The 7,055-nt window shown below is 44.9% G+C and overlaps 1 long non-coding RNA gene across 1 annotated transcript; it reads left to right on the forward strand.

Annotated features, from left to right (window-relative positions):
• The first annotated feature begins 456 nt into the window (after window positions 1-456).
• On the forward strand, window positions 457-6,322 carry LOC138108986 (uncharacterized). Its single transcript, XR_011150181.1, has 4 exons — window positions 457-1,259; window positions 1,351-1,997; window positions 4,005-4,125; window positions 5,108-6,322. It is a non-coding gene; the product is annotated as an uncharacterized lncRNA (long non-coding RNA).
• The last annotated feature ends 733 nt before the right edge of the window (window positions 6,323-7,055 follow it).

Genomic DNA, 7,055 nt, shown 5'->3' on the forward strand with positions numbered 1-7,055 from the left:
GGGAGGGGACCTTTTTGACCCGTGTGTAATGGATCCAGCTGTTGATCCCGTCGACCTTGACGGCGGTGTAAGTTGTCATTATCACTTGATGGGGGCCGTCCCATGTTTCCTTCAGAGGCTCCACCGACCAGTTCTTCACATAAACTTGGTCTCCTGGGTGAATGTCGTGAGCAGGAGTGTCCAGAGGTAACGGTCAATTCCACTCCAGCGTGGATCTCAGTGCTGCAAGGGTCTTATTTAAAGACAAAACATAATTTACAATCATCTGATCCCCAATTACATGTGGGTCCCCTTGATAGGTTACAGCATGATATGGTTTGCCGTACAAAATTTCATACGGACTTACCCCATCCTTTCTCGTGGTTTAATCCTAATCCTCAGAAGGGCTAGAGGCAATGCTTGGGGCCACTGTATTTTAGCTTCTTGACAAATCTTTTTAATTTGATTTTTCAGAGTTTGATTCATTCGTTCCACCTGACCACTAGATTGAGGTCTCCAGGGGGTGTGTAAGTGCCACTGAATTCCCAGAATAGTAGAAACTTCCTGCACGATTCCTGCAGTAAAATGTGGTCCTCTATCCGATGATATTCCTAAAGGAACCCCAAACCTCGGAATAATTTCCTTGAGAAGGGTTTTCACTACCTCCTTGGCCTGGTTCGTTCTGCAAGGGAAAGCTTCGGGCCATCCTGAAAAGGTGCACACATAAACTAGTAAGTACTTGTATGCCTGAGATTTTGGTAACTCGGAAAAATCTATTTGCCAGTAATCCCCTGGTTGTGGCCCTACACGTATTTTCCCCATTTGGACCTGTCTTCTAACCAACGGGTTATTTTTAATGCAAATCGGGCAGGTGGCATTTATTCTTTTGGCCATTGTTATCATCGAATTAGAGAGTACTATTTTCTTTAGATGTTCTACCAATGCTTCTGCACCACAGTGGAGTTTGTTATGTTCAGTTTTCATGACTACTTTCATTAATTCCACTGGCAGTATAACTTGTCCGACCGGTGTTACATACCATCCTACAACATTCCTTCTTGCTCCAGTGAATTGTGCCAACCGTTCATCCTCTGGAGAGTAGCACGGTTTCTCTTCCAAATAAGGTGCAGCGGGATTTTCTCTTGTCGGTATCAGAGCCATTTGAGTCCAGACCAATCTGGCTGCCTTTTTCGCAGCTTCATCTGCCATCCGATTCCCCTGAAATTCCTTCCCGGAGTCTGCTTGATGACCTCGGACATGCATGATCGCTACTGCTTTAGGTAAGTGTACAGCTTCCAACAACTGAATTATTACTTCCTTATGTTTGATCTGTGAGCCTTGAGAGGTCAAAAGTCCTCTTTCTTTCCACAGAGCCCCATGGATGTGAACTACACCAAATGCATACTTTGAATCAGTCCAAATGTTCACTTTCCTGTCTCTACTAAGGACCAATGCCCTTACCAACGCCCATACTTCTGCTTTTTGCGCTGAAGTTTCCGGAGGCAGTGCTTTAGCTTCCACTATTTCCTGGAGTGTCACCACAGCATACCCTGCATACCTGGTTCCATGCTCCATAAAACTGGATCCGTCCGTAAACAGCTCCACATCGGGATCTGCCATCGGGACATCTTTCAGATCTTCACGGCTGGCATACACTTGTTCGATCACCTCCACGCAGTCATGCTCCAGTTCTCCTTCCTCTTGGGTGGACCTAAGGAATTCTGCTGGATTGAGATGGTTGGTTATTTTCAATTCAACATCATCTTGTTCCCGCAACTGAGCCTGGTACTGCATCATTCTGCTGGAGGAGAGCCAATGCCCCCCTTTTTGTTCCAAGACGTACATATATGGGAGGTACATATACCGTGATGTGTTTTCCCAGTGTCAGTTTCCGTGCCTCCTGAATTAGGATTACCGTAGCAGCCACTGCTCGCAAACACCCTGGCCACCCTCCGCTCACCATGTCCAGCTGTTTCGAGAAGTACCCCACGGGCCTCTTCCATGACCCCAATCGCTGTGTGAGTACTCCTAAAGCTAATCTCTGCCTTTCATGCACATACAATTGAAAGTCTTTTGTCAGGTCAGGCAGACCCAGAGCGGGGGCCTCTTTGAGTGCTTGCTTCAATTCCTGAAAGGCCTTGTGCTGTGTCTTACCCCACTTGAATTCGGGTTCCTTGATTGTTTCATATAGTGGTTTGGCCATAAGTCCGAAATTCGGAATCCACAGGCGACACCAGCCGACCATTCCTAGAAAAGATCTTAGTTCCTGATTATTTCGTGGTACAGGGATTGCACAGATGGCTTGAATGCGGTTCACCCCTATTCTCCTGACTCCTTGTGATATTTCACATCCCAGATAAATCACCTTCTGTTGCACCAGCTGCGCTTTTTCCTTGGATACTCGGTATCCTGCCTGACCCAACATGTTTAATAGTTCAATTGTTAACTTTGAGCACAGTCCCCGCTCCTCTGTTCCCAGGAGTATGTCATCCACATATTGTAAAACAACATAAGAAAAAGGAGAATCTTTTACCTTGGTAGTTTTCCATTCCTCTAACTCCTTTGCTAGCTGGTTTCCAAAAATGGTGGGTGAACACTTAAATCCTTGTGGCAACCTGGTCCATGTTAACTGTCGCTTGCGGCGAGTGTCTGGGCTTTCCCATTCAAAGGCGAAAATGTGTCGACTCTCGGGGGCCAGTGGGATGCAGAAGAAGGCGTCTTTTAGATCAATCACTGTGAACCACTGAAAATTCTCAGAAATCGATGTTAACAATGCATATGGATTGGCCACCACCGGGTGTATATCTTTGGCAATTGCATTTACTGCTCTCAGGTCCTGCACCAACCTGTATTTCCCATTTGGTTTCCTTACCGGAAAGATTGGAGTATTAAATTCCGATTCGCATTCTTGTAAAATCCCTAATGCTATAAATTGCGTGATCATTGGGGCAATTCCTTTCCTGGCTTCCAAACTGATAGGATACTGTCGAACTCTTACCGGGTGTGCCCCTTCCTTTAATTCAATTTTCACAGGAACGGCTACCCTGGATCTGCCCGGGGTCCCTGTTTCCCATACCCACGGGACTACTGCCTGCTCTATTTCCTGGGGTATCTCCTCTGTCTTTGTCTCTTTAATCACAAAAAGTTTTGCCGGATTCCCTCCGGGATTTCTAGTTTAGCACGCCCTTTCTCAAATATGATTTTTGCATCCAGTGCCGATAATAAATCTCGCCCCAACAAGCATTCCGGGCTGCTTGGCATATATAAAAACTGGTGATCCAATTCTTTGTTTCCAAATTTGATTTCCAGTGGCCGCAAGAATGACCTCTCCACCACCTCCCCCGACACCCCTACTACTTTCACAACTGAATCACTTAACGGTCCTATTTGTTCATTGATTGCAGAGAAAGTGGCTCCTGTATCTACCCTAAATTCCCTGGGCCCCCCGTCAACTTCCAGGACCACTTTTAGATCTTTATCTAGTCAGCTCTGATTTTGATAGCTCCCCATCATAAAGGCTTGAGCGACACCTTGTGGTCCTGGCGCGAAAGGGTTTAACCCATCATTCGCATTCATTCCCTGATTCATGGGATTCCCTCCTGGAAAGTTACTCATCGGTGTCCCCATCCCCAAATTGAGGGGGCACTCATTCTTCTAATGACCTTCGGCGAAGCATCGGGCGCACTGATTGGGCCCCAATTTACCTCTACCCCTACCCATCATCTGGTTCCCTACATTCTGATTCACAAAACCTCCGAAACCACTTCTTCCCCTGCCCCCGTTTCCTCTGGTTCCGTTTCTAACACCATCATTCCACATTTCCTCTGCCAGTCCTTTTTTCCTATTAGCTGATAAAACAAATCCAAATAGGGTATCTCATCCCACTTCTCATTTTCCCGTAAATACCGCATCATGGGGGTTATAATTTCAGAATTAATAGTGCCATTCCACGGCCACTGCATCCCCCCAGTTTCATATTCAGGCCATACCTTATTACAATAATCAATCAATTCTCTTTTCTGCAGTTCCCGTCCCAATTTACCCTCCTTCCAATGACTTAGCAAACACCCGAGGGGAGAATCCTCCGGAATATCCTTATCTGAACTTGACAAAGCCCGAAACACCCGCAACGGCATCATTCCAGAGGTATGCAACCACACAATAACGCACACAACTAATAACACACAGACTAATACCAATACCAATTACCACAATATCCAATTCCCTCCTTGCTTATCTCGTCGCCGCGAGAAGCAAGGGCTGGCTCTGCAAAGCTTTCGCTCTGTCTGACGGCCAGCGCCTAGGCTTTATAATCCCAAACCAATGCCCCAACCCTGCGAGTAGAGACTCGTCTTACCGGGCAGGCTACCACCACCGGTTTAAAAGGAAAAAAGCACCTTGTGGGCTTACCTCATGGTTGTCCGTCGGACGCGGGGTCGGGCACGGGCTGATGTCTCCCCAGAAATCACCTGGTGCCGGCACGGAGCAGATCACCCCGCGAACCGCCCCTACGACCCCCGGAGTCCCACCTGGGTCGCCAGAAAACTGTTGCCCACCGACCACAAACACAAACCAACAGAGAGTCAGTTTATGCGGTGCTTTATTCAGGGCCCGGGGACCTGGGGACTGGTGTCCCAAATCAGGCTTCCCAAAGACCTATCGTTTCACTCAGCTCTTTATACAGTTTCAAACATTGGCACACATACAAAACATTAACAATTGATAATCATACCCCAAGCCGTATATCTTCATGGTTGTCTAGTCTTAGATAATGCTCAATTGAACTCCCACCACTGAAATCCCCCTTGCATGCAACATATATCGACCCAGAACTATTTACTTTTAGACATGTTCTCCATGCCCAGCTAATACACTACTCCTAACTTCCCCACCCAGCACATTCCATTCCTGTTTCCCAAGAGAACTATTTCTACACCTGAGGCCTTACAGCCTAGCAGAGCCTTAGCCTTACTACTTCTAAAATCCAATATCCTATCCTTTTTGTAACAAAAGCACTTATTCCCAATTGCCTCCAAAATAGAAACACATTTTCTAAAGCAAGTACTACTTCTCACCCCTCACTATGAACATGATGTTATTTGGACTTTCTTGAATTAATTTTTTTCAGGATCTGAGTTTCTGCAGAAGTCGTGGAGATCATCTTTAGTAGACCGATGAAGCTTTTCCCGGAAATCTCTTTGTACCACACCCTTCAGAGCTATACAATTTCTGGATCCCGCACAAGTTTAAGTGGAAGACACATTTCTAGGTGCTCAGCTCTGCCATGGTATTCACAGGACATCTGTGGAACTTCAAAAGCCAGGCAGCAGAAAGTATTTGAGAAATTAATTTTTTTAGGTGACAGCTACACAGTTTAGTTTTTACTATACAGTTTTTAGTCAGAGGTTTTAGTATGCCGAACTTTGAACTAACTCCCCTTAGGTGAGTAATATAGTTTGTTAGGGTTTTTTTTAGTCACCACTTAAATGAATTTAGGCTCTAGGTTTTGTGGTGAGATGAATTCCAGTATGACTTGTATTTGCCCCCGGGGTTTTTTCCCATTGCAGAGAGCTTCCCTTCTGCCTTTTTCCAGGATCTCTATCAAATAACAGGGTTCTGCTCGGCTAGGTCTCTCTGCTGGCTGCTGTATTTGGATTCAGGAAAATCCCACCCTCTCTGGCTGCTCTGTTGTATTGTTTGTAGTGATGAATGGCTTCAATTGCTCGGCTTAACAGATACATTTATTAATCTGTTTGTTATCTCTAAACAGCTTCACTCATTGTAGGAATGAGATAGAGTGTGAGATATGTGCTGAAGGGATTACCATAGACATGATGGCCTGCCGATGGGGTGATAGTTTATCTATAGGTTGCAGGTGATTCTCATCACTGCAATCCAGCTGGAAGAAGGAGGGACACTAAAGTGTCACAGTTCTGTTCCGCCCTTGCCCAAGACACACAGCCTTTGTAATTTCTCTTTTTGTAACTCCCAGTATTCCTCATTTAGGTATAAAGTGTCTGCCCCTCCCCTTTGTGACAGCAGCTAACAGAATATTTGACTACATTCTCACCTCCACTTCTACAAAAAAATGTAATTCCATATTTGATGTACTCCATGGCAGAGGACGAGAATACGACCACCTTGCAGACAAGTCAAAGGGCTTACTCCTGTCTCCTTCCCCAAAGTCGGGATGCCTCTTTAGTAAGATTTACACCTCTAGAACATACCTGGAAACACTTGTACATAGTACTATATATTTATATTTTGCACGTCTAGTGAATCTATCACTGCCAATCTAAAAGTATCTACAACTTGTTGTTCCAATAAACTGCCCTGTTTGTGAGTCTGTGTTCATGCAAGTTCTTCTGAACCCAACCAGACTTACAGTGTCTCATTGGGAAGCTTCACTATTTGTAAATCTCTGATTGTGAATGAGACTTAGGATGTAACCCACTTTATTGGTGCATCTGGGATCTTAATGAATGCAACTTAACTTACAGTGCTGAATTGGTTATAATAAAAAAATTAAACCTAGCTGCACCCAGCCTCTCTAAGGACTAGCTGGAAAACAGGAAAGTTTATTTTCTGATAAATGTCTATACTCTTAACGCAACACAGATCTCTGTAATAGTTCTGCAGTTAACACTTGCATACTGATTTCAGAAAGACTTGAACTACCCCTACATCTACACTGCTTTTCATGGTACACCCTTGTATTTGCTATTAATAGTGTCAAAATGACTAGCCTGAATAGATTTTTATCTTGGTCTTGTTTAGCCAGTTCTGAAAGGAAACTACAGCTAGTTAGGCAAGGTGAAGTCTGTCAGAGATGGTGACAGCCAGAACTCCTTAACCCCATCCTTCCCGTTGTCTTACACCAAAACTTATCCCTCAACACTCTCTTGTTGCTGTTTGCTTTGGTCCTCCCCCTTACCAATATCTGAGCTCTGTTCAACATAGTAACTGAAGTTATATTTACCTGGAATTTTGTGTTGGCTACAAAGTCATTTGCAAGTGCCTACTCCAATTATGTTCAAGTTGGGGAGCTCTCAGGTGAATCTAATTTGCCTTGTGAT

The sequence above is a fragment of the Aphelocoma coerulescens genome, chromosome 4 (genome assembly GCF_041296385.1).
Source record: "Aphelocoma coerulescens isolate FSJ_1873_10779 chromosome 4, UR_Acoe_1.0, whole genome shotgun sequence".
NCBI classification, from domain to species: Eukaryota; Metazoa; Chordata; class Aves; order Passeriformes; family Corvidae; genus Aphelocoma; species Aphelocoma coerulescens.